At 43.3% G+C, this 27,427-nt stretch overlaps 1 protein-coding gene across 16 annotated transcripts in view; it reads left to right on the top strand.

Annotated features, from left to right (window-relative positions):
- The window catches only part of LOC127476996 (uncharacterized), a 64,875-nt gene that overhangs the window by 21,999 nt on the left and 15,449 nt on the right, over window positions 1-27,427 (top strand). For 5 of the 16 annotated variants that reach the window (XR_007906807.1, XR_007906806.1, XM_051800627.1 and 2 more), the window contains exons 4-7: window positions 1,099-1,185; window positions 10,922-11,083; window positions 16,271-16,373; window positions 18,249-18,376. The gene's annotated coding sequence lies outside the window, so the exon portion shown is untranslated. Of the gene's footprint in view, window positions 1-1,098; window positions 1,186-1,911; window positions 1,983-5,783; window positions 5,963-10,921; window positions 11,084-16,270; window positions 16,374-18,248; window positions 18,377-19,927; window positions 20,296-27,427 lie in introns of those variants that run through there. The other 11 variants (XM_051800634.1, XM_051800633.1, XM_051800628.1 and 8 more) reach the window with 10 other exon arrangements.

The following is a 27,427-nucleotide window of genomic DNA, read 5'->3' as shown; positions in this document are numbered from 1 at the left end:
GTATATAAATTTGATTCTTAAAATTACATTAGAACAAAACCAGTATTTTTTTTCAGATTGTATAATAGGAAAAATGTATTCCAAAAGACATAGAACATACATGGTTATCTCTGAATGTCATATAGTCATGAAATTCAATATAAATAGCATCAGTTGTTTGAATGGCTTCATTAAGTGCATTTAGGGGACTGCCTGTTGCAGTCAGCTGAGGTCCTTCCATTCAGTTCCACGGGTGCTGGGTTGGCCCACAAAGAAAAGACCAGTTAACTGAGAGATAAAAGGAGGTGATTTCTCTATAGATAGTGTGAAGTTCCAAATGGTGCTGGTATAGGTTACATAGAAATGCAGTCACATAAAATAAAAGAAATCACAGAAAATGAAGTTATTTCAGGTGAATTTGGTATTAGTGATGAGTTTGAGCTTTATTCATATCTAAAAACATAGAACAAGACAAGTGAGTCCAAAAGAAAGAAAGGAAGAGTAGAAATGGGTGACAGAGAAGAGGTGAGTGACAGGATACTGGCAGGTGGGCAAGGACCTAAATGGTGACAGACAGTTTTAACAACGAGTCCAAAAAGATCAAATGTTCAAAGGTTATGATCCACCGGAGGTACTGACTGGGTAAATAACTGAAAAGACAGGCATTAATCTGCTTTTTGGAGGGAGTGGGGAGGGAGAGCAATGCGAGTTTTGGGTGATTGTACCACAGAGTAGAGAGGGTTTGTTAAGTTTCCCTGGAGGAGAATGAATGTCTGATACTCCCAGACAATTTCTTCACAAGTAGCTGTAGCAGCCACGAGGAGTGACCTGGAGAGCTGCAGCTCTGGTGATGTCCCCTGGCCTGCACATTGTGTGCAGCTGGGGTGCTTTACCTGTGCTGCTGGGGTACCTCTTCCAGCTTAGTCCCATCTGAAGGGAATCCAGACTGTGCTCAGGGACTGCACAAGGAGTGGGGCATTTGAGGAGCTGGCTCCAGAAACTCACTGCTACTCCAAACCTGGACACTGATGGAGGTGTGCCCTGTAGAACGGTGGGGTGGCAGTGGTGGCGTGGCACAGGGCAGAGGGAATACTCAGAATGTACTGTTCTATGTTACAGGTGCTAGCAGCATGTGGAGCCGAGAGCAGTGAAAGCCCAAAGGAGTACTGCACACACTGAAGAGGTCACCAGGAGCTGTTGTGCAGGGTAAGCCCTTCAGGAAAGAGAAAGGGAGAATGATTGATGCAAGCCTCTGTAGGAAAAGTTGGTGCCTATCTGAAGTTTACTGTGATTTAGTATTTCAGGATGGATTCCCTCCTGACATACTACCTGTGAAATTTTGATAGGCCTAGAAGCACTTTGTAACACTAGCTTCATTTAGAAGTGTGCAAAACTAATGCACAAGAATGCCAGGCTTTTGATGTGCAGTTTTTATAGATCTTTTTTCTTAAGACATCCTGGAATATGCTTTGCCAAGTTGAAAGGCTTCCCTGGTCATTGACACCAGTGCTATGAAAGACTGCTCTCCAAATGGAATCACTATGGTAAATGAACCCTTTAAAACCTACACTCACAAAACTGCATTCAGTTCAGGAAAGGGTGTTGATTCTTCAGTCTTCTGTGAGTCACTTCCACTGTAACATTCTCTGGAATCATTCAATTTTGAGTGTTAAAAATGGCTGGTTGGTAGTGTGGAGTTATCATAGATAGAGGTATTTCCATGTTCCCTGTCAGTGCCACTTCATACCATATTTATTCTCACACAGCCTGTTATATAAAAGTACCATTTTACAGAGCGGAGGCACAGAGAGAACAAATGATGTAGATAAGTCTGTGTAAGGAAATATGTTGCAGAGCTGGTAACAGGTTTCCTCAGCTTGCAATGTTTAGCTGCTGGACTAGCTCTCCTCTTGTTCTGTGGTGTGTATACAGGTATATTCCTTTCCTGCTGCAGCTCTGGGTCGTTCCATCCAGCATGGACAAAAAGGCTGCACAGCGTTCAGGTGAGTCTGAAAGCTGATAGGATTCTTAACTTTAGTGGCAGCATTATGTCAAATAACATGATGGTCAGCTGAGACAAGTGTGTTTTAGTGCCTGAGTGTAGCATATTTCTGTATGCCAGTACTTTGGAAACAAGGAAAGCAAAAAATGAATGGGGAGGTTATTGTCAGGAGCTGTTCTCCTTCCTACAAGCAATGGGCACAACAGTTTGCCTTTTGAAGTTTGCTAAAATGATTCTTTGATAAGACTTTTGGCTTATGAAATGCGCCAGCATAACAGAAACATCTTTACTAGATCTTGTCAGTAATTGTGAAGATACATTTTAACAATTTTAGGATTTCCCGGGCCTCTTTCGAAATGGCTGTGTTGCCTCACTAAATGCACTCATTATTGTATGTCCTTGTCTAAGAACATTTGGCCTTATATGCTTCTGAGCAATATTTCCTTGGAACCTCTCAGATAATAAAAGGCAAACCAGAGAAGTCTGAACGAGTCTTTACTTAGAAACTGACCATGTTCAATCTGTAAAGTATGTAGATTTTGGGCTTTTTTCCCGGGGAAAGGCCTCAAAGGGCAATAGGTGCAGGATGTGGAGGGAAGAAGCAGTGCCCTGACCTAAAGCATTTCTGTATGTTGAGTCAGGGAGTGACATTTAAACTGTACCCAATATGAAAAACTGTGATGCAGATCAAATTGCTGGCTGTGCTCAGAGAGAGATGAGGAGGAAAAAGGTCAAGGCACCTACCTATAGGTAGCCTCTCCTGTGTTTCCAACGTTGGAAGAGCTTACCAGCAAGCCAAATGGGTCTTTAATGCCTCTTTTCCCCCTTTTTTTTGTTTTTCTTTCCTTGAGGTAATGAATGGCTCTGGACTTTCCATCTTTAGAGCTGGTGGTTTCCACACCACAGTGATTCAGCCAGCATGAACTCTTGACCAAATCCCAGTTTGTTTCCTGGTTTTGTTTTTCTAAAATATTTTACATTTAGCAGGGCATAAAGGCCTCCCTACTACGTGACAGTGGAAGAAGGAGAGCCATGCTCCTTTTACTGGTTAGGTCTCAAAGGACAGTTCTCTGTTCTTCTGAAACCATTGCAACTGAAGCAATATAAAAGGAATCACTGGATTTTGACTGAAAGTCCGACTGAATTCTTCCTTGCTCCTGGCTTTTGGATGCTGTGTGTTTATGTGGAATTTCCTTTAAGGGTTATTAAGGTCTTATTTTTATTTGAGAAATATGCCCTGCCTGGGCACATGTTCTAAGTTTTAATCAGTGTGTTACTGCATGGGAAACTCATGTACATTTGTTTACTGGCAGGATAAATAGATTAGTATTGCCAGTGATTTCAGGGGATAGTAGGTTGTTAAATTAACATGAAGGGCCTTGTTCCTTTGCTTTGCTGGATGTGTTTTGTTGAGTGAATTCTCTGGGATGCCCTGCTTAGGGAATACGCTGGTGGTTATCCCTGTTACCCTGTAAGTGGTGGGCTCAGTAACGACTTAGAGTGGCTTGGCTCTGGAGTTGTAACACCAAGAGGGAGATGACAGACAAGAAATCTATAGCCTGGGAAAGCTATGAATGAAAGAAATCATACTCTGCAAATTAAAACCATAAAATGTTATTTAAAAAGTTTATAGATTTATATAGATGCTTTATCTCCAGTGATATATCATATGAGGGGACAAAATATTGCTGTAAATAGGTTTGAGACCTAAGACAGGGACCTATTTCAGCTTAGCCCCGTGAAAACACAGCATTCCTCCCTTCACACCCTGTGTCATCTTCTTGTTCAGCAGACAGAAATATCGGTAGGTACAGGTTTATTTCAGAGCCCCCTTCATGCAGTGACCCCTGTTGTCTGACTTCTTTTTCACACTACTCTGCTGTTATCTCCACCATTTTCTCCCCATACTCTGGAAACTTCTTGCCTGTCTCAGATTCTGCATGGGTTGCCCAAGGCTGTGGGCTGACGTATAGGTGTGTGGGGCCTTCCTTTTTTTCAAATACCCACACTTCTTAAGTGGTATAGAGCATCCAAAATGCAGGGATACATATCTCCATACAGAGATGTATGGAGATACTAATAACATTAACAGTGGATAACAAATATTCAGATCACCAGGTGTTCAAAAACAGCAAAGTGTCTGCACCAAGGGTGTCCTTGCAGTGGAAGCTCAACCTTGTTTTGCTTGTGTGCAGTGAGGCAAGGTTTCATGACATGATCACACAGAGGTTTTTTTCACTTTCTCACACAGCCTTTGAGTAGAGCAATTAGGAGGCAGCTGGAGCAGCCACTGCAGTGTGCACTGGGACTTAAGAGTGGCTCTCTGTCCACCTCCACATGGCACTAACACTGTGTCACCTTGGCTGTGCATGAGATGGAGTCTGGTCGTGGTGGACACACTGCACGTGGAACCTGTGGGGAAGCAGGTCAGCATCCTGCTGCTGTGGCTTTGGAATCACTGATGATAGGGCCATGTCACTGAAGTCAGTGATATAAGATCAAGTTAACATCCAGAATTATCTCCAAAACCTCAGATTTTCACATTTCAGGATGTAAAACACAACCCCCCTTTCTGCACTCAGTTTTCTAACATGACTGGCCCAGTCTGAGTGTCTTGTTCTGGAGCTGGAAGCAATTGCTGGACAGTATATGGAAGATACCATATGGTATTCCATATTCAAATATATGGTATTCTCGCTGAACAGGGCAAGATGAAAAGGAAGGAGGAAGTTTTTCAGCCAAGTAAATAATTCACACAGAAGAATTTTCCCAGAGTATCCAACCTTCTCTTCTGCTTGCATCATGATGATGCAATTGCTGTTCCCTGGTATTTATGTACCTTTCAATATTTCTGTTACTTTTTTAGCTCTGTGGATTGTTGTGAAACAGTGTTCTGTGAGCTATCATGAGTCATGGTGTTGGCTTGGTGGGATTTGGGTGCTCTTACTGTGTTGTTGGTGCTTTCTGTTTGGATGAAAGACCAGACACTTCCAAGATAAATGCTCCTGAACTAATATAAACTTCAGTTTCTCTAAAGACTGTTCTGTGAAGCTCAGACACTGACTTTCTTTAAATGCAACTGCTGGTACAACTCAATTGCACAAATGTTTGCAGACAGTACAAAGAAAAGGGTCACAAAGAGAGCTTGAGATAACAGAATGGAAGAAATGGTCTGCAGCACAGATTTTAGCTGTTAAAGGGTGCTGAGCTCTTTCTGTGCTCAGAGATGCTTATGGTGCAGAATCTTCATATGCATCAAAGATTAAACTTAGGCAAGTGCTGGAAGGATCACTGCTCTGTGACCTGTCTCTCAGAGAGCTTTTTCAGTCTCGTATCTGTTAGAATGTGGTTCCTGTTCCCCAGGCTGCTGTTATCTGCTCCTGCAGATAAGGATGGTGTGGAATGTTGTAGTGTATGTGATGACTGTTCACTGTGGCTGGTTCCTTCTGCTGAAATCAAAAGATGTTTTATGCCTTTTTTGCTTCCCTCATTGATCTTAGGGCTCTAAGTGTTAACTGACTTTGTCTTTCAAGCTTTGCAAAATCAGGGAGTTCACTGAAGGAGAGCATTCCAAGCTGCTTTTGAGAACCCTGATGTTTGCGTCAGGTGACAGAGGATATTACTAAACTGACTTCTTGAAAAGGATCCTTGAGGACCCAGTGCTGTCACTGTGTTCGAGTGGGATGGCCTCAGGTAGGACTGGTTGGCTCTGGGGCAGCGAGTGCCTGGGCCAGCACAGGAGCTGTTTAAGCGGTGCAAGGTCCCAGATTAGCCAAGGCGTAAGTGCTCTGCTCCATTACAGCCTCACTGCGGCTCCCAGGGAAAGAACCTGGACCTGGTGTGGTTCAAGCTGCTCACCTTAGTCTGCTGAAGCCCAAACCCCCAGCCTGAGGACCCTGGTGAAGCTGTGACCATGCCAGCTGCTTCCTCTGGCTCTGCTGAAGGCCTCTGGCTTCCTGTTCGGCTGCCTGTAAAAGCATCTTTCTGCCAAGAAAGTGTGAGTAATCTTGCCCAGCTTCTTGGCATTTGTTGGCATAGAGTTAACCTTATGACTCTGATGTAGGTTTCAAGGGACACCAATTAACCCAGGGATCCAGTGCTTCTGGGAATGGGTGAGGCATGGACAAGACATGGTTAGGTTGGTTCAGAGGTAAGGAACTGGTAGGAGGAGACACCTCTGCACCAGGACAGCTTTACTGCTCCCCCTGAGGGTCAGGGGAGAACACGGACCTCCAGATGTGGAATTGGAATGGGGAAGGGAAAAGCCAGAGGCCAGGGCATGGAAGACTGACATGAGGGCCAGGGTTTTCAAAGGTGTTTCTTGAAGTAGAGGGATGTTGAGAGAGATGAGTGGAGGGGGCTCTGGGGGTCAGTGGTGGAAAGAAGAGCACTATGCACTTGCAGGACTGTAATACGATATATAATATACTGTCCAGTACCCACTTGCCCCTACAGGCAATAGAGATATTCATGTGTGGGTCTGCAGTGTTGAAAACGTCTATTTATTTTGTCTGCCTCCATGATTAGGAGGCAAATTTAGGGCTTATCTACTTGGGGAAATCCCTGTAAAATAGGCTAGGGTATGAATTTACAGCCTACTTAAAGACCCAGCAGTAGATGCAGTGTAAATTCACACTTCAGCTTACTTCACAGGAACTCCCCCGCAGAAACAAACCCTCAGAGTCACCTCTGTACCTCAGCCTGGTGCTAAAAGTGAGTGGAAGCTTTGCAAAAGATGGGCCTGCAGTTCCATTTTTATAGCTGGGTTTTTCTGTCCCCTGGGGCTTTTTGCAGCTGCTGTAAATCACTGTCTCTTTGCTGAGGCTGGAGAAGCTGGGCCACTTCACACTGCTCAGGATCTGACCCTTTGCCTCAAGTAACCTTTTATTATCAATTGGCCAGAGGGTATTTTCCTTTTTGCTGGCTTCATTATTAAGCTTGTTCATTCACTCCCACCACTACTGATGCCTTTTTTTCTCTTTCTTTTTTTTCTCCCTGTGAATTTTGTGTTGTGTCTTTCCTCCCATGTAATTTCCTAATAGTGAACTAGTGACAGAGTGGGCTGCTGGTATTTCATCTTGTGGCTGGAGAGGTCAGGCTGTTTCTGATACAGACAAACGCTCCATTACAGTAAACTCACAGAAAGTTTCCTTTTCAACCTTAAAGGAGAAGGAAATGCACTCTCCACCAATGGGCTTTCAAGAATGACTTCTGTGAGCTGAACTTCTACTAAAGGCCAGTTTGGTCATGTTCTGTGAGCAAGGGGGGAAAAAAAAGAGGAAGACGTAATATTTTTTCTTTCTCTTTTTGCTGAGATTTGGCTTGACTCTTGGCTCCTTATCAGATTAGAGTCCTGCAGGGAAAACAACAACCCTTTGCACTGTGAATTGTTGAAGAAATGGTCATTGCTGATGTCCATCTGAAAGAGCATAAGGATTTAAACCTTCGAAGTTCTCTGCTTCTGGTATTTAGGGACACTTGCTTCTTGGCAGGAAGAACTCACTAATAAGGCAAATACATAGCACAATACATTTCTTGCTGTACTCTAGGGCAAGACTAAAAGGACTGCCCCTGTCTACTTTATGGCAGTTTAATTTAAATTTATTAGACAGCTCCAGGGTATACACAGGAGTCTAATCCTGTAATCCATGGTGGGGCTCTGCGTACCCAGTATTACAGTGTTCCCTGTAAATGGAATAATTTGACATAAAATGTGCTCTCTACTTCTCAGGAGAGAGCAAACTTAACAGAGTATTGTCTTACTGTTCACTACTTGGACTTAGCTGAGTTGCCCTTTATTAGAAAGGCATGAATAAAATTAATCCAAGTGTTGAAGGAACAGGAGCTGCAAGATAATAAATATTTATGTCCCAAACACGACATAGTATCATAAATCGATAATTTTTGAAGAGATTTAATTCTTCTTTCTGCCTAATTGCTTGATTTGTGGCGCCAGTTTGCTTAAATTTGTTTCTGTGATAACTTGAGTTATTTTATGCCTCTCCCTTCTACAGAAAATTTGATTTGCTGATTTCCCCTTTAAATGCAGTCAAAAATCCCCTATTTGCAAAATTAAGAAACCAATAACATGGAATGAAAACATACATTACATTGCATTGCCTGAACTCTGTGATTTGCTGATGCTGACACGTGCTGCCAGTTACTAAAATACATGTTTTTGTTAAATATATACTGGTTTATTTTCCATACTATCCTGGCATTTTACCTGTATGAGGAAAATAGGTTAAAGAGTAGTTAAAAGTTTGGTTCATTTAAGTGTGGGAGCATATTATCAGTTGAAAAACGTTATTTGAAAGATGACTTTGAGCTTGAAGCTGTTCTATTATTGGAATGAACATGGCAAGGTCAGATGTAGACCAAGTGAAAAGGAAGTCAATGGATGTGTTGGCACACATTTGTGGTGGGTGTAAGTCACAAATGTTGAGTACACTTGATAGTCTTCTCCCATCTTTCATAGACTGATTTTTATTATTTATGAAATACTTGCAGAGAAGGGACTCTCTTCTCCTGCTGCTCTTGGTTTGTGGTTTGCCTGCAGCAAATGCAGCACTTGCTCTAGACAGCCTGGTTAATTTATAAGCGTTGGAAACAGAATCTTCTGAGGAGCAGTACAGGACAAACTGCTGTAAGTAGTGCTTTCAGAGGATTCAGTTCATGTTGCTTGATAGGCATGTTTCAGCTGGTGGCATGTGCTTGGATATGACTGATCTTTTAAAAGCTGGTTGGTGAGGGATGTTGTCCTAAGCTTGGGGAGCCCAGTGGAGCAGTCAGTGCCTGGCTGCCTGACACTGCGTGCTGACTCAAACAGAAACCCTTTTTCTTTCCAGATGTAGGTGACATAGTCACTGTAGACATTTGCTCTCCTGCCTCAGCCACAGGGTAGGTACAAGCCCAGCCAGATCAGTATCTCACTGCCATTGCAGACAGACTCTGTGCCAAATCTATGTGTAAAGACATCTCAGTTACTCTGGTCAACATTCCCATGTGAAAAGAATGGGTAGGATATTTCAGAGGGATAACAATCCACAAGTCAGTGATCAACGAAGTGTTAAATGAAGAATGATGTGTGCCACTCTTCACACCTACAAGGAATCTTTTCAGAGCCTGACTGTGTCGTATTTCATCGAGATACCTGCTGAATGTGTTCAGAATGTAAATGCACAAAATCCCATTCCCCTCAGGAGATAAAGGGCTGTGTGACACCAAACAGCTGAGTGTTTCAGAGCCAATGGACCTTGATCCAGTACCTGGGCCTGCTCCAATGGATCTTGAGCTGTAAAGATACCATTTTAATTATGTTCCAGCGCTCATTTAAAACAAATGCCTGTTGGCACCATGCTTAACATCATAAAAGGTCTCTAACTCTGAGGTAGCCCTTGCTTTGCCTGGTATGAGTGAAGCAACACTAACCTAAGAGGTGCTGATGTGTCCCACAGGAAGGGGTACAAACCTTCAGTCCAGTACACTTTTATCTTCTCCAGCCACTAACTGACCTGGATATGCTGCTGGCATGAGGAAACCAGGAGTGAGGTTTCTGATAGATGAACTCTACTAGCAGCTTCTATTAGCCCTTAAGATACAGTGGCAGAGCACTGGAACAGGCTGCCCAGGGAGGAGGTGCAGTCTCCCTCTGGAGATCTTCCAAAGCCACCTGGATGTGTTCCTGTGTCACCTGTGCTGGGTGCCCCTGCCTTGGATGATCTCCAGAGGCCCCTTCCAACCCTAATGATTCTGTGATTCCGTGTTATGTCCAACCTAGCTGTCTATGTACATCCTGCCAGAAGTCACAGCTGCCCCTGCAGATTCAGCAAAAGAGAGCCTCTCTGTGTCTCATCATGCAGGAGATGCTCACTGAAGACATGGCAAAGAGGAGCTCTGGGCATATGCAGAATGCTCAAGCATCTGCAGCACATTGATCTCTCTGTGGGCAACAGATGCCTTTGTGGACATGCAGCACTCCAGACTCTTTTTATGCTCGTTTGCACCTAAATACTGCAAGTTGGAAATTAAACTCACACTTCCTTGGCTCTGAGCAAGAAAAGCATGCCCCTTTAGCCTAGAGTTAATGCCTAGGCTTGGCTCTCTCCACCACCAGCAGAGACAGACAGTGCTGCTGGATGATTCACTCTCATACATCCCTAATGAATCACAGGCAGCCAGGACCACTGGAGCACAAGGTCTGTGTGTGCAAATCTTGTCCCTCCGTGTGATGTAGTGGATCCCTTGGGTCATTTTTGCTTCCTGGCAATGCAGCTATTGCTGAGAGAAGCCTGGCAGCCTGCCCTGCCTGGTGTGCCCCCGCAAAAGCTTTGAAACCAGCTCCTCTTTGCCATGTCTTCAGTGAACATCTCCTGCATGATGAGACACAGAGAGGCTCCCTTTTGCTGAATCTGCAGGGGCAGCTGTGACTTCTGGCAGGATGTACATAGACAGCTAGGTTGGACATAACACGGAATCACAGAATCATTAGGGTTGGAAGGGGCCTCTGGAGATCATCCAAGGCAGGGGCACCCAGCACAGGTGACACAGGAACACATCCAGGTGGCTTTGGAAGATCTCCAGAGGGAGACTGCACCTCCTCCCTGGGCAGCCTGTTCCAGTGCTCTGCCACTGTATCTTAAGGGCTAATAGAAGCTGCTAGTAGAGTTCATCTATCAGAAACCTCACTCCTGGTTTCCTCATGCCAGCAGCATATCCAGGTCAGTTAGTGGCTGGAGAAGATAAAAGTGTACTGGACTGAAGGTTTGTACCCCTTCCTGTGGGACACATCAGCACCTCTTAGGTTAGTGTTGCTTCACTCATACCAGGCAAAGCAAGGGCTACCTCAGAGTTAGAGACCTTTTATGATGTTAAGCATGGTGCCAACAGGCATTTGTTTTAAATGAGCGCTGGAACATAATTAAAATGGTATCTTTACAGTTTCTGGAAGATCTCTCTCTGGGAGAAGGAGGGCTGCTGTGAATCTTATTTCACTGTGATCAAGTTATTCCTCCCGGACAGTGTGAAAGACAAATCAGGGAGTTTTGGATACCATCTCTTGAAGAGAATGAATCTGGATTCAATGCATCTGGCTGTAGAAAGGTGAGGCCTAGCAACAACTGCAGGGCACAGTTGCTATTCCTGTTGTCCCTCTTCATCTTCTTTTTATACATATATAAATATGGTCTTAGATTATCTGATTTTTCTAGCTCAGGCATGCTTTACTTATGGTGTTGGCATTCAAATCCAAGACTACTTATGGAGATAATCTGAATTACTTCATAATTATGAGAAATCCTGGGGAGGCTTCTCAGTGTTTACAGAGGAGCATCTTGCTGTACCACAGTCTAGATGTGTCAACACAGCCAAATCTAGTTTTAGTGTGTTATAGTTTAATTAGCTCCACATCTTGAGTCATAATCTGCTTCTCTGGGGCTGAAGCGCACACACACACACACACACACACACACACAAAAGACAAAATGCAAAATGTAAAGAAGTACTTGTGGTCTTTGCCACTTGGATTTGGTACCATCTGTTAACATGGCTTCTCCTAAAGTCAGTTTCTAGTTTGTTTGTTGAATTGGAGTTTCATCTCATGGATAACATTTCCCATCATTGTGAAGCTGTCAGCTGTAGCTCTCCTGAGAAAATCACCCTACTAGTCTGAGATCTGGGGCATAATTGTCTCCCGCTCAAAACCGTCTTGCTTCCAGAAAGCAGCAGCACTGTTTGCTGTAGCTGAAGATCTACCCCATAAAGTCTTTAAAGGGCAAATTCTAATCAGGCAGTGAAGCAAAATGTCATTCCAGAGGACCAATTGCCATGCAAACCTTGGCAGAATTTCCCCAGATGTGCTAGATGCATCTGGACTTCCCAAACCAGAGATCGATCTTTGGCTTTTCTAGAATATTACTTTACTATTAACTTTGTCTGTTTACTCCTCTGTCAGAAGGGTTGCTATTTCTGATTTTGCATCCTCTTTTTCACTACCCCTGTCTTTCAAAGACAAGGTGTTGGAGGGATTTCAAGAGCTGAAATATAGAATGGCCAGCCTGTGCCTCGGAGATGTGTGTTGAGTGTTTCAAGCGTGTCTCTCACATTGGAACATCACACACAGAGGTCTCTGTGCTCACCAGGGGGTTTGGTTGTCTGCTCTGCTCTGAGGTCAAAGTGATAGGTTGCTACACCAGCATCTCTGTGGTGTGGGGACATAGGGTCTGGTCAGCCTCTCCTGCCTACCAGTTCCTCCTGGACTTCCCCCACCTCTCAGCTCACTGAGATCAGTGGGGATCTGATCTCAGTGGGGATCTGAGATCTCATTGATCTCAGCAGTGTGAAGTCTTTGGTGTGTGGTTTGTTAACCTGGCTACTCCAGGGCAGTCTGCCTCTCTGTTGTGGTGGTATTCCTGGGTGTGTTCTTCCAGTCCTCCACTTTGAACCCTCCTGATGCTCCACCATGAACTTTTTGGGAGATTTTCCTTGTGTGTGCACTTTTCCACATGGTTACCACTTCTCACGCTTTTCTTATTATTTTCACTGGTGTGCAGAGCCATGGCACCATATATGACAACTCTTTCCTCTGTCACTGTCATTGCTAAGCAGCAGTCACATCTCACTCATCTTGCCCTTATAAACTGCAGAGACTAATGGCATCAGATTGTGTGTCCTCTTCCTGTGTAGAATTTTATGGTCCTGTTTTTTCTTGGTTGTGTTGACCAAGCAAGGACAGAGGGAGCATAAAGCACTTAAATGAGATCAAAGTCTCTCTTGAAATCTGCACAGAGGGTACCCACCATTCTCCTAGAACAGGAACAGAAAAAAGCAGCTTGTGTCACTCTGTGTAACGATCATTAAAATAAGAATGGGAAATAGTACACTTCCTTCATGTCTTTTTACAGTTCAGGAGTAGATGAATGACAATTTTGGTTCCTTGTCCTCAGATCGAGGAGTGGATGACTAATGTCATTGTGACTGGTGCCATCTAATTGGTTCAAAAGAATTTTCTGGTTGTTCTCATGATTAGCATCACTTCCCATCATGTGCCAACCATTGGAGTGCAAAGACCTCCTTTTGAACTGTCATATTATGAAGAAGATGTAAAAGTACTGGGTTTATGAAGCAATTCAATGTATATAAAGTATGTATGAATCAGTATTCTGATCTTCTTGTGCAGCAAGTCATGATGACTGATCTATTTCTACAGTGGCTAATTATATTATGTTAAGAAATACTTGGTGTTGAAGTGACTTTTATGCAAAAATTCTGTGAAGTTGAAATTTAAGACTCACCAGGAAGGTATAACTGAAATATTTTGCTTTGAGTCAGTTTGATCCATTTCAAAACAGTTTGTTGTGTTGCTGTGGGTTACTTAATGTTGAGTCTGAGCCATGTGTGTGAACTGCTCTGGTATTTTTGGGACAGGTAGCATTGTATCTTGATTATTTCTTACAGCAACCTCTGCATTATCTAACCAAGGGTGTGTTGCAGTCTCCCTTCTTACCTACTGTAGTGCTGGATCACGGGTAAAAAGGGACAGAGAGTCTCACTCTGGACAGATGAGACAAACTGATGTCAAACTGGGTCAAACCAAAATATTTTGCTTTAGTTCAACTCATTGAAAGGAAGTGTTTCAATTCAGGAATACCAAACCACTTCATTTTTTAATCAAAAGGAAATAACGTGTTTGGTACTTGCTAATGTCAGATTTATGAAGGCAGGGGTGTGAATTTCTCTTAGATGATGAAGAAACAGGGCTCCACCATAGTGCACCACACACCAGCCTAGGGAGAAAAGGGCTTTTATGCTCAGTTTGAAAGGCAGAAGTTACCAGTTCAAAGGAGCGAATATTACAGTAGCACCTTTGGAAGGTTAAGAGGGCAATGTCAATACAAACATGAGAAGAGGACCTGACGTTGTAGCATAGACTCAAATTAAATACTTAATAGGCATGTTAGAAATTTGCTGGGATCAGTGACAGGATTGAAGCATTCATACAGCTCATTCTGTAAGGACAGGAGAGATGGAGCAGCATTATCCATGCTTCTCCTGAAGCTGTGGACTGATGAAGGACAGACTTGGCTGGGTGGAGTTAGAAAGAGAGAAAGAGCAGAGCCTATTTGACAGGTGGGTTAAATTTAAGCCACCTGCCTGGGACGAGTGGAAAGATGCTTTTGATTGACTCTTGGAAGCACTTTTTAGCCAAATGTCAGTGGCAATGGACACTTCAAGTGGATATTGCACGAAAGGCAACATGGCAAAAAAAAAATCAATGTATCACCATCTTGGAATATGTTGAGGCAATTCTGTTTCACGGGGTGAAAGTTACTGGGGAGCTATTTTAGCTGAGCTTTAGCGAGGAGGACTTACCTGTGCACAGAATCGCAAGCTGGTTTGGGTTGGAAGGGACCTGTAAAGGCCACCTAGTCCAACCACCCCTGCAGTGAGCAGGGACATCTTCAACTAGAAAAGGCTGCTCAGGGCCCTTTCCATCCTTACCTTGACTGTGTCCAGGGATGGGGCATCCACCACCTTGGGGAGCCCATGCCAGTGTTTCACTGCCTTCATTGTAAAAAACGGCTTCCTTACATCTACTCTAATTCTGACTTCTTTTAGTTTAAAAACATCACCCCGTCCTATCCTACGGACCCTGCTAAAAAATTTGTCTCTGTTTTTGTTTGTTTGTTTGGTTGGTTGGTTGGTTTTTACAAGCCCCCTTTAAGTATTCTAAAGAAAGAATGGTTAATGAAGTTGGAAATATGAATCCACGTAAGAAAGAGGTTTGGATTCCTGGACAGACTGTCAGTTTGTACAGACCTGGATTGTAAAATTATTTTAAAACATTAAAATTGCCAAGAGTAGTTAATGTTTAACTAATGTAATTTCTCAGTTTATAGGGCAACTAATATGCAGTAGATATCAGACAGATATTAATTTAATCTTGATCTTGGCTTTCAGCATCATCCTTCGTTATGTTCTCTGACTGGGTTACCAGTCAAAATCTGAGTGATAAAACTGGGTAATTTGACCCAGTCAGAGTTGTCTGGTTGGACAAATATGTTGATGAGGTGATAAGGTGAGGAGACACAGCTCAAATGTTCTAATTACACGAGTAGTAAAACCATGGCACAGATAACTTAGGGAGAAAGTGGAATATTCTTGACTGAATTTTTGCAAGAACGAGTGTGGCAAATGTTTTTCAGAGATGGTCTAAATTATTTATTCTGCTTTACAGCAAGGGAGGAGATTAAATAATCCCTCCAAATCACCTCTAGGTGTGGATTTTTAATGTTCTATTAAGTGGGCACTTTAGGGTCTTTTAAGATCACCGATTCTCAGGTGGGGTCAGGACAGGGAAAGACAAGGTACTATGGAAATTTTCCTCAGGGCAGGTGTTCATACAAGTACAGTTTTTGTGTTTTCCTGAAAAGAATTATTCTTTACCTGCTCTGCAGAACCTAAGACAAGAATGCCCAACTTCCCAGGTTGAAATACTGCATATCAGACCAGCAGAAGCATTCCTAGAGGCTACAGCAGTTTATCTGAAAATGTTAAAATGTTTTTGCATAAGCCTGATTTTATTAAAGAGTTGTGCTCCAATGATGAGGAACAAAGGAAGGGTATGTGGTAGAAATGTGCCATGTAAACAGCTCAGATTGCTCCTAGCAATTGCATGGTTCTAATTGGGTAACAGATCATGAACTGTATTTGTAAAGATTATTCAGCAGTTTCAAGAACCAAAAATATTTAAGAAAACCGTGCCTTTCTGGAGGCATCTGGCAAACAGATGTTTGAACCAAAGTTCATTAATGGGTGAGTCATTGCTTCTGTGTCCTTGCCTGAGATACCCACACAAAACTCTTACTGGCTTCAGCAGGTAATATGGTCAGCCTGAAGGAGAGCATGGCCTCTTGGCCAGGCTCTGGCCTGATTTGAGTCTCACATTGCCTAAAATCACCAACAAATCAATCAGAGAGGAAAGATTACCTCAACCAAGGTCCTTCAGCACTCTTCTTTCTCCTCTTCCTCTTCTCATCCTGCTCATTGCATCTTCTGCTCCTCTTATGCCCAGGGTCTTGCTGGCCCTTTTTCAGGGTGGTGACCACGTGGCCGATCTCTCTGCAAAGCCCTGACTTGTGGGTGATAGCCACAGAACTTCTTGCCTTTGCTTGGCCATCACTACTTTCTTCCAGAGTACCTTGCCCTTGCTACAGGGATGGTTGTTGCTCGTGAAGCAGGGGCTGATTTGCAAATTAAAATCTTACAGTAATTCTTTGTACTTTTATACAGAATTACAGAAGTACTGATTTAATTGATTCCATGGATTTGCAACCAGCAGTTCAGCAGCTGCTTCATGAGCCATCCTTGCAGGAGGGGAACGTCAGAGGGATGGGTGAGTTGGATGCTGAGAAGTGGGAATTGATCTAGTCATCCCAAGAGAAATCATCTCCATTTGTGAGTCAAAGCCTGCCGTCTCTTGCCTGAGATGAAGGGAATCTCCCAAGGGCAACTTATCTTGCATGATCTCATCACTTGAGATCAAACATCACGATATGGGGTCAATAGACAGTTCTAAAAGTGCACGCAAACCTCCGTTCAAATTCCCATGCAGCTCTAGCCAAAACACAACCCAAATCATGATCCAAATAACCTCCTCCTCAGCCCACCTTCATTGCTGTTCTGCTTCAGTGGCAGATGCAGTACAGAAAAGATGCCTGAATGCTTAATTCAGAAATTTACTGTTTAAGGCATTACTTGTGTGAACACCAGCGTAACACATAGAATACCAATGCCCTAAATTTAGTAGTTTTGTCTGAGTCATTTTCACTATGTGGGAGGGCTGTGAAGACACTCCACAGAGTGGAGAAACTTGCTGGTGGTATCTGTCCAATGAGATTATTTTTTTTTAAAAGTCAGAACACAGCAGAACTACAGATATGTTTGTGAGTAAAATGCAGTTTTGTTGCAGACTTCAGCACAGGAGTGGGGGGGGTGTTGCTCTCCACCCACTTCAAAAGCTGAAGTCGGGTTTGATTGATACGTATCTCTGACACTGAAATAGGTACAGAATTTTTCATGGCAGCAACACAAAGACACAGGTAAACACTCTGACTGCGTGACTGGGTGGGATATGGTGTGGTGTAATCCCCAGATTTGTCTGTGCAGTTACATCTTATTTTCAGATCTCCTAGCAATGGCAGCTGAGTTGATACAATCCTACATGTTACCAACCAGCAGGGAAAAGTTATTCCTGGACTTACTCACTGAGGGATGAAATGTCCCACTGAAGAGCAGGTGACTTTTGCTGCGTAAGTCATTCAGTAGGGCTAGAGATACATGCACAGGCTTTGAAATAGATGTGGGTGCAAGTAATTAGGTGTGGACGTGAAGGAGGCATTTAGACTTGGTGTTCTGAGCTGGTAACACCTTTCTGCCAGTCTGGATTTTATCCTTTCTCCATTACCCTTTCTGCATGAATGCAGCTGATTTCAAGTTGATATGAATTTAGCAATTTCGTTTTAGAGATTCCTTCTGGGATCCTGTGGAACAAAACTGCTCCTCTCCTCAAATAAAAACCTAACTTCAGTGCCTTATTTTAGCCAGAATCGGTCATGTTTTTATTCTGAATAAAAGTTAGTTCTAGCTCGACTCCTGCACTCTGGGTTTGGAGTGGACTCTTCCTCGGGCAGAGGTGAAGGGTGTTTTCATGCACTGTATCCTGTCTGATATCAGCCATGGCAGATATGTAAACATACTTGGGCTTGACCCTATGAACCTGATTCTCATGAGTGGTGCCACAGAGTTCAGGGCTCTGCTCACACACACCAGAGGATTGATTGTAATGTGTTTAATGCCAATGAGATGAACTCTGTTCCTAGAGAAACTCCAGTAAAATCAAAGGCTTGTTAATAGAAAAAGTAGTTAGCTGTTATCCTAAACAGAGCAAAATGCCAAACAAAATCCTGCTCTGCTATTTGTTCTCATGCCAGCGTTTAGCTGCCAGGAAGCACCAGTCTTATAAACATGAAATTATATCCATGGTAACATGCAAGACTTGTTTAACTTTGAAGCATGTTAAAAGGTACATTAAAAAAATTTTCTATTTTACTGTTGAGAATAGCACTTATGACTTCTAACTCAACCTGAGAGCTGTTGACTGGTGAAGGTAAGGGCCAGAGGCACAGCTCCTTCCTCAGAGCACTTGTTGTTGCTAGACATTCCCAGAAGGTATTATTGCTTAAATACAGCTTGTGTTTTCTTTACCCAGATTTCTTAAACTGGGAAGATATGACAGGGTGTGATATCGGACTGCAGTGAAGCTTCACCTGTGCTGTTCTACCCTTCATGAGTGAGCAGTGCTGGGCAGTGCAGCAGGCATGCTCCTGCCGTTTTCAGGTCAGTACTGGATTCGAGGATCCTGCTTTGTGATATGGCATCCTGGGATTATAAGCACTCTGCTCAGGAGCTTCTTAGTGACTCCTGCATCATGCTAGAAAGCAGACATTGCTCACAGAGCGGGAGAGCAGCTGGAGCAGGGTGTAGACTGAATTAGTGTCTGAGCTGGAAAATGTATTGGGAAAAGTAGCAGAAAGATCCCAACTTTGAGCAAAAGCTGAAGCTGAAAACTGCAGATGGTTTTCTTGTCTGTACGATAATGTCAAACTCAAAAAAAGGGAGTTTTCACACACTGTTGTCTGTTTAGCGCAAAGTGAAAATTATGTACTGGAAAATGGAGCCCCATGTCTGGAGAAAACAGCTCTGACTGTACCTATACAATCCCATACAGGGCTCTGTGGAAGCTGGGCTTGGCTGCTTTGAGGAGGTCTCTGAAGTCTTGAGCTCTGTTTATTGTGGAGTGAAGGGAGGGAAAAAGACCAATGGGATGTGCCCTCAGTAGCTTTTATCTATTAGCACCTGCATGATAATGCCACTTGAAATGAATTGTGCCAGGAACCACTTCTAAAAACTAGAAATTCCATCTGTAAGGGCAGCAGAACAACCTGTGCTGGTTGTGAGGGCAGTGCCAGAGGTCACAATGGTTACAGGTGGATTCCACAAAGCATGTGGAAAAGAAGGACAGAAGAACAAGGTGTTCTGGTAGCTACTCTGTGTCCCTTGAAGCAAGGGGCTGGTGGATGCACTAGCCTGAGTGTGTCTGGCTCTGAAAAGACAGCAACATCTTTGAAGAATACACATATATTTGCTGTCTTCTCTTAGCTGTTCTTCAGGGTTCTGCTTTTTTTGTGTAGAAATTTAACAACACGTGCTGGCATGAACCTGTCTTAAAAGAAAAGTGGAGATAATGTATCAACACAGCCTGTCCCCTTTCTTGGGTAAATCCCTTTTTTTTTAGGAGAGACTCAGACCTATCTCTAACTGGACAAGGAGGCTGAGCTGTGCCTTCTCCACTTTTGTAAAGTGGACACAGACCACGTGTTCCAGAAGGGTGAAGGATTTGACACTGTACCTCAGTTACTGGAGGTCTTGTGTTCAGCCTGGGGAGAAGGGAGTTTCTGAGATGCCTTGCCACTAAGTTGTTGGATGCTGGTGCAAGGGGAGAGAGCTGAAGCACCAGGGAGTACCAGAGTAGCATCCTGAGGGCCTGAATCCACAGTAACTTTTTACATGCGACTTCAGTGAGAGTCGTCTGTTCCGTATCTTTTAAATACTTTATCTTCAGGTGCCTAGGATGAGAGCCTAGGAGCCTGAAGTACCTAATTTTGGAAAGAAAATGACTTTTTTGTGGGAAGTTTCCTTAAGGGACTTTAATGGTCATTGTGTAATGAACTTTGGATTCTGCCTTGGGTGGTGGTGTCCCTCATGGGATATGCACAGATCAGCCTGCAGAGCTGTCAGTACAAGGCATATTGCTCTGTCAGCCCTGTAGGTGCTCTGGTCTTTGCTCTGGATCTTAAATCTAGTCACGCAATTCTTCTCCTCTTGCAGGATGATGGTATCTCTAGCCCTGTCTGCTGGGTTCTTCCTGCTTTCGCGCTGAAGAGGTGTGTGGGAGAAGGTGGCCAGGCATATAGTGTTGTAACAACCTTCTACTGATGGAGGCGCAATGCTGGTGTGTGCTGGCAACACACCCAGCAGTGGATGCAGCTATTTCAGCAAAACTGTACCATCTACTCCTGAATCTAGTGGGAGCAGGAGAGAAACAATATTTGCAGAAGTCTGGGTTGGAGGGCAGTGGTGTGTGTGTAACAGCTGAAACGGGGTGCAATGCTAGCCATGGGTTTTAACCTTCACATTCCAGTGCACACAGCCAGTTGTGTGCATTTAGCTGGGATGTCTCCTGCTGCTGTCATTTCTGCTGGGGAAAGCCTCATTTAAAAGGTCCTTGAGCACTGGCCAGGAGAACTGTGGCACCCACAGGGACATGCTGAGACTCAAGAGACTCCATTAACTCAAGGACTTCCCCTAACCTTAGCAGACCTCAGGGCAGACGTCCAGCACTTGGATCCTGACCTCAGACCAAATGCCTCTGTCAGGTATCTCTGAGGGGAATTTAATTGAATTTTCCTCATTTCGTCATTAAGTGCCCACTGGTGGGTTCTTCTGTTGAAGAGACAACAGGACCCACTGAAAGGCTATTTTTCCATGAGGGTAACTTACTGGTGACAGCTTTGGTGGGTGGCTACTGAACCAAGTGTCAAAGCCAACATCTAAAATGACCTTTTAGGCTGTTTACTCAGAGCAGTAACAGACTCGCCCCCGACTTCCTGATAAGGCCATCACTTATCAAGAAGTAAGAAGAGCAAGTGGCTAGATATGGAAATCATTGTGGGAGTGAGTCTAATTAAAAACATACAACATTGTACAGAGGCAATATTACTACACTGGTAACCTTTGCCTCTTCTGTGGAATATGTATACAGAAAACAGGACAATTACCAGGAACTGGGAAAAAAAGAAATATCTATTCAAAGTCAATTCCAAAACAAATGGAAAGCCTTCTCTTAGACAGACAGACATGTATAATTTAATTCAAGTGTCTCCTCATGACCCATGATTCTTTTTCCTAGCTATGCAGTAAAGTATCAGAAGTCAATGATTTTCATCTCACTTAGGTGAAACTTTTTAGAAGAGCAGTCTAAAGTAAACCAAGAGATTAAGTAGACACTAAAAAAATTCAGTAAGATCTTAATTTAAAAGCTGGATATGCAGAAAGCTAAGTATCAAATAGAAACCAGTGAGTGGTTTTCACTCTGAATTAGAAAATTAGGTTCTTACTTTAAAAAAAGTTTCTCCATAATCATAAGACAAATATATACTTTAATACTTGCCTTGAGAAGTGCTTGGGTTTTTAATGGATTTATCTCAATAAGCTATGTTGTAGCATTTCACCATCTCAAACTAAACTTGTTTTTTTTGCTGATGTTCACCTGACTTTGTTCAAGAGGTTGTTTTTTCTTTTAATTAATCTTTCTATTTATTTGAGTCAAAATAGCAGCACCCTCTAATCCCACTTCTGTATTTGCTAGAGAATGTCTAGACCGGCTAGCGTGAGGGTTTTCATCCTGGAAGGTTTTAGTAAGATCCTTCTCCACTTGCTATAGACGTCACACAAGCACCGAAACTGAAAGTTTCAGATGCGATACAACACCTAGCAATAAACTGTTTCGCCTTTTTTTTTTTTTTTTTAAAGGGAAAGAAATACCATCTTTTGGCAGGGTTTCCTCTCAAACCTCAGACTTGCTGATCTGTCGCATAGATCTGTACTGTGGTTGCAAAATATCAAAACAGAACTAAGGATTTTTATATCTACTCTTCCCACCCAGCACTCACAGCTCCTTCCCCCTTCCCTGTCTGTCGGGTAGTTTCTGAAGGCGTTGAGGAGATGGGAAGGGAAGGGACACAGAACTGACCGTTGGACAGATAAATGGACAACAGTGCCAACAACTGAGCCCCATTTCTTTAGGAATACAGCCTGAAAATGCCTTGCTGATTAGAATGGACGATGAATATTTTATTTCTTGAGGAAAACTACAGTTTTTTTGAGGAGAGGTGGGGGAAAGCGAGGTAGAAGCAACTGGTTTCCATGTCAGATTAAGGAATTGCAAGTCTTCCGGGCAAATGGTCCATTCTCTTCCTTAAACTCTGGACTTTTTTAATGTGAATGATGGTTTTCTGTTGTCATGTGATGTTGTGATACATCGTGGGAATATTTGGCAATGATGCATGTTGGACATGGAGTCCAGTTGCAGCTATTGGTCCATGAAGGATAATGACATCCAAACCATAACTCCAGTTAAGTCACTGAGATATTCTATTACTTATCAAATTTTGGAATTTTCTTTGCAATTTTCTATGCAAAGCAGGCACTTGGAGTGGAAAAGGTCATTTTGATAAAAATCCAACTTTTCACTAAAATCAGTTCTCTTCTGCACCCTGTCCCAAAATCTGTTATGTTAACAGTGTTCCAGAACAGCTTTGCCATCTGTCAGAAGCAGTTTTAGGTAACAAATTATTCAACCTAACTGTACCCTATCTTTGCCACACCAGTTGTGTGTGTCTTTGAACTTCCTTGGGATAGATAATCCCGAGGCTCCCCAAAGCTGGCAGGAATTTCAAGACTGAGGGGGAACCCCTAGAGCCAGGAAACAGAAATGTCCTGAGGACATGGGTGTTTCTGAAGTACCAAGCCCCCTCCTGAGGAGAGATATCTTCACCTACTACTGCAGAAAGCTAGTGTGTTCCAGCACGGAGGTAGTGCTGTTCCAGAAAGGAGCGTACGTCTTGCTCTCCCTTTAAAATGGATCCTCCTTTGCATATTGGGTATGCTGGTAGGAGGTGGGAGGTCACACTCAGACTCTTCCTGACAAGATCCAAATCCATATTATCCACCCCCACTTACTGCCTAAAACATATGAAAAGTGCTCAGATAAGGGATTCTCTTTCAGCCATGCGTCCTAATCACTGGGCTGAAGATTCAGCCCTCTTAGCATCAAAGCCTGAATTTTTGTTGCATGATTTCAGCAGGGGAGTCCCCTATCCAAAACACTGTGGTTAAGGCATTTTTTGAGGCGGTGAGAGACAAAGGTTTGGACTGATGAATACATATCTTATGCTTCCTTTCAAGAGCATGCTAATTACAAGAGTGTGATATGAGAAGCAGACGGTGTTACCACTACAGAATTGGTTACTCAGCCTGGGTTTTAAAAGCAAGTGGCCCCAGCCAGGTTTGAGAGGCCAGGCAGCGCTGGGTCAGTGTGCTGTGCTGCCTTGAGTGTGGCCTTTCTGGGCTGGGCTTCAGTCTGGAAGGGATTTCCGTCAAACCTCTGAGCCTGGGGAATATCTTGGGAATATGGGAGGCAGTCAAAGGGCAGGGGCATGCCCAGCTCTGGGGAGGGCAGAGGGGAAGCCTTTTATGTCCGCAGTTAAGGGCTTAATTTTCTCCAGAAGCTGATTTGTAAATGCAGCATGTCACTATGAGAGTTGTTGAATATTTTGTCCTAAGACCACTAATGAATTTGATAGCCACCACATTCACCATTTGGTGCAAGAGATTTACCCATCATTTCTGAATTTAGGTGAATGAGACTTAAATGTGGTTAAAGTTTGGGGGTGGGTTTTTTTAAGTCTCTTGCTGGACTGGGACTTTTAAAAGTGTTATTTTGTCTCCTCAAGTCTCCTTCAAGATAAGGTTTTCTTGTATTCTGAAATGATGTGGCAGAAGGCAAAAAATAATCTTGTGACTCATTAGGAAATAAACAGAGGCATAATTGCCATCTGTGTTGCAGTCCATTTAATCTTTTCTCTCTCCAGTTATGGAAAAAAGTTCATAAAAAAAGTTGAGGTCTGCTTTTGTGATATTTTTGAGAGAAGCTAGCTTAAAAAAAATTACAGAAAAGACAGGCAAAAAAAAAATCCCCAATACTGGCTCTATACATTATCTTAGACAAAATGGATTAAATTTCTGACACCCTACTCATCAAATTCTGACCTTGATTTGACCCCATTGACTTTTTACTGTTTGATGTTCTCAAACGATTTGGTGCCACTTTTCCTTAGTAGTGCAGTTAATTTTGAGTGTTAGATAGAGATCAATAGTCATAGCTTGAAATTGGCACTTTTGGACGAAAAATATGTTGTGTGGCAGTAACATAGATTTGATAGTACTTCAGTTAAGAAAATGGTGTACTCTTTCATTATTGTTTTCAATGACAGTATCCAGAGTGTTACTTCATTCTTCTAGCAAGCTTCTGACAGTCTCTAGTAATATCTTATCTATCAAAGAGTTTTCATTCCTCTCCTTTCATGCTTGACTTCTGGAGTGGAACTTTATTTAAAAGGTCCCTGAAATTAGAAAGAATGACCATGGCACTTCTGCTATCAAGCTGCTCAGTAAGAAATAAACCACCTTACTTCTAGACTTGTGTCTGGCTTCCTACTTGCCCACATTGAAATCTCATTGACTGTGCTGGCCGTATGGGGGAAGCTTGGCTGTCAGGAGGAAATAAGTGGCCTGTTGGATAAGATCTAGTCTTCTCATAGGTAGCTGGTTTGCATACTGGCATTAAAAGAAAGGGTGGGAATGCCATTCCTGCTTTTGTCCATATGAAAGTTCCCTGTGCCTTGCTTTTAGCCCATTGCTGCAGTGAGAGGTGGGCCTCCATTTGAAGAGGGTGTTTATTCCTTGGAGTAGCTGCCTCTGGAGTATCCAGCTGCTCTGGAGTACTGGCTTGGGGCTCAGGCAGTCTCTAGGGCACAGATTTTCCAGGACTCTGCTCCTTTCTGTGGAGTCCCACTCCAGAGCACCTGGTACTGTGGAGGTGTCATGAAGCTCTTCTTCAGGCTTCCATCAGTGCAGGTGCTGAACATTTTGGGGAGTTTCAGCATGCCAATAAAATCTGGCCTCTGGTGTGCCCTTCCTCCAGTGTAACTTTGGAAGTCCTGACTAGTGTAATCCAAATTTGACAAGTGGTTGGAAATGTCTTTTTGACCAAATTCAGTTGAATTATATACATGGAGGTGGGGAAGAAAATGCAGATAGGCCCAGGAGAGGAGAGGCTGTGGAGAGCAGCAGTGGGGAAAGAGATGTCATGACAGTCTTGGGTACAAAGAAATGTCAGCCATGGCTTGTGCCTTCTTTGTACCAAGGAAGAATCCAGTCTTTGGACACAGATGAATAAGGAACCTGGATGCAGTGTTCTGCTGCTCCTGGAGTTAATTGATTAATTTTGACATATTTCCTAGGAAAATTGGGAGCACCTCTGTTTCAACAACTACTTGAAAAACATTCCCATGACTCTCCCCAAATCTTGATGAAGTAATTTGTTTGTCAGGTGCCTTCTGAAGAGCTTGTTGAATGCCAAGCACTAACGATTTCAGATCAGCAAAGTCCTTAGGGTTTTTTTGGCTATTTACTTGAGAACCAAGTGCCCAAACACTTTTTACACCAATCACACACTTTTTACACCAATATTTTTTACAACTTGGAAGCCAAGTTGCCCAAGTTTAAAACCATATCAGCTCCTGTTGATTTTGTTCCCTCAGTCACGATACCTAACCTTGTTGGGGAAGAGCGTGCATAATGTGCAGAGCAGTGGTTTGAATGGTATGGAGGATCTTTGAGTGGTGTAAATAACTGACAATCCAAGAAATTCAACAGAGCACTGAAGATCTACCCCATGCTATTAGTAGGAGAGACTTCCAAAAGGCAAGACTGTCTTAATTTTTTTAGGAAACCTATGGTATGTCGTTATCAGCCCTTCCTACCCAGTAATCAGAAGTGAAGGAGTCTGAACGCAAATACAGACTGCAGGGAAAATAGAAGGGCAACCAGGGCCTGTTTCCAAAGGATTCCTCCTGCCTCTGGAATAGTCAACTCAGCAGAGATGGAAGCAGTAATGGCAGGTGCACAATGATGCTTTTTGTGAAGAAGTGAGGACTTCTGGCACAGGGACAGGCTGCTGAAAGTGGTTATGTTTTCCTTTCTGCTTTTTTAGAATTCAATCTCTGGAAAGTGTGTGCAGATAAAATGGGGAAGAAATAGTTCTCCATGAACCTAGGGCTGTTTAGCAGAGGAGCAAGGGCAGAGTGATGGATAATGACTACTGAGAAGGGATATTGTAGGTACCCACGACTCATGCTCTTTACCTGACAGCACCTCTGAGGCCTGTGGATATGAAAGGGAGTTAGACCTTGTACTAAGGAGCTCCACACTTTGGTTCTCTGACTCAAGTCTGGAAATGCTTTGTGTACTGCTTTCCTGACATTTATCACCTTCTGAAGGCAATTACATTTAGCATCCCTTTCAACAGGCCTGTGTTCTTCCAGCCACAAGCCCCCAGCCTGCTGTCAGGAAGGCTTGGACCTGCCAAAGCAATGCTCTCCTCCTGTGTGACCTGAGTTTAATTGCAGCTGTCAGAAGAGGTTTTCCCTGGTGGTCACACTGTGAGTGTACTGAGATACCAACTTCTCAGATGTGTGGCTGGGGATCATCCATTATCTTATAGAGGGAAGCCTACGGATGCACATGTACATGAGGGCTGAAAACTTCAGTTTCTTTCCAGGGTCTTTCTTTGTGACAGACTCCAGCCGTAATCAGTGAGCTCATGATAAATCACAAATTCCTCTCTGGAGACCAAGCCTCAATGGTGCTGAGTACCAGCAATTCCCATTGGCTTCAAAGGCCACTGCAGGTGCTCAGTGTCCTGGTTGTATCTGTGGGACTGGCCCCAGGCCTCACCTCCTTCAAGGGGGTCATACTGCAACACTGCAGCCATTGGTTCCTATCTGGTGGATCCAATTGCCTTTAGATACATGCTGTTCTCCTTGGCTGGGGTTTGTTACTGATGGAATGAAGTTAACACACTGCTTTAAGCCCAGTGTAAATCCAGGAACAAAGATTTAGGAAAAATAAACCTTTAAAAAAACTTTATCTTGACCACAATTTTCACCATCCCCTGAAAGATTTTAGATGGGCCATCTTCTCACATAACCTCTGTGACACATCTGGGTCCCTGGGCAGCTACCTTCCTTCCCAAGTTCACTTTTAAACCTAAAAAAAGGCTCAACCTTGGCTCCCAACAGCCATTAAGTGTGTTTTGAAAAGCGGTGCCACTGTAGCTGCTTCTGCTCCTCTTGTTTACACTGTTCCTGACTGATACGTTTTCAGTGCCAAAGTACATTACTTCTGAGTTTTTCTAGAGCAGCTCCTAAGCTGTGCCAGAGCATTTTCCCAGTTTATGTCATCAGCTGTTCAGAGAGGTGTTTAACAACTTGATTGACTGTATTTTGGGTGATGCCATTGATTACTGAAGCAACACATGCACTTACAGGTAAGACAGGCTTAAAAATGTCTTGCTTGGTCTGGAGTGGAATCCTTAGTGTGCTCTGCATCCTGCAGTTCACCAGGAGGGCTGGATGGCTCCACAGAGCACAAGCAAACTCCAGAGCCCTGAAGAGGTGAATGGAAGAGAGTAATCACTGGGAGACT

Source organism: Manacus candei, unplaced genomic scaffold, assembly GCF_025592945.1.
Source record: "Manacus candei isolate 608988 ecotype Guabito, Panama unplaced genomic scaffold, ASM2559294v1 h1tg000050l, whole genome shotgun sequence".
Taxonomy (NCBI): Eukaryota; Metazoa; Chordata; class Aves; order Passeriformes; family Pipridae; genus Manacus; species Manacus candei.
This window is presented reverse-complemented; position numbering and strand designations above follow the sequence as displayed.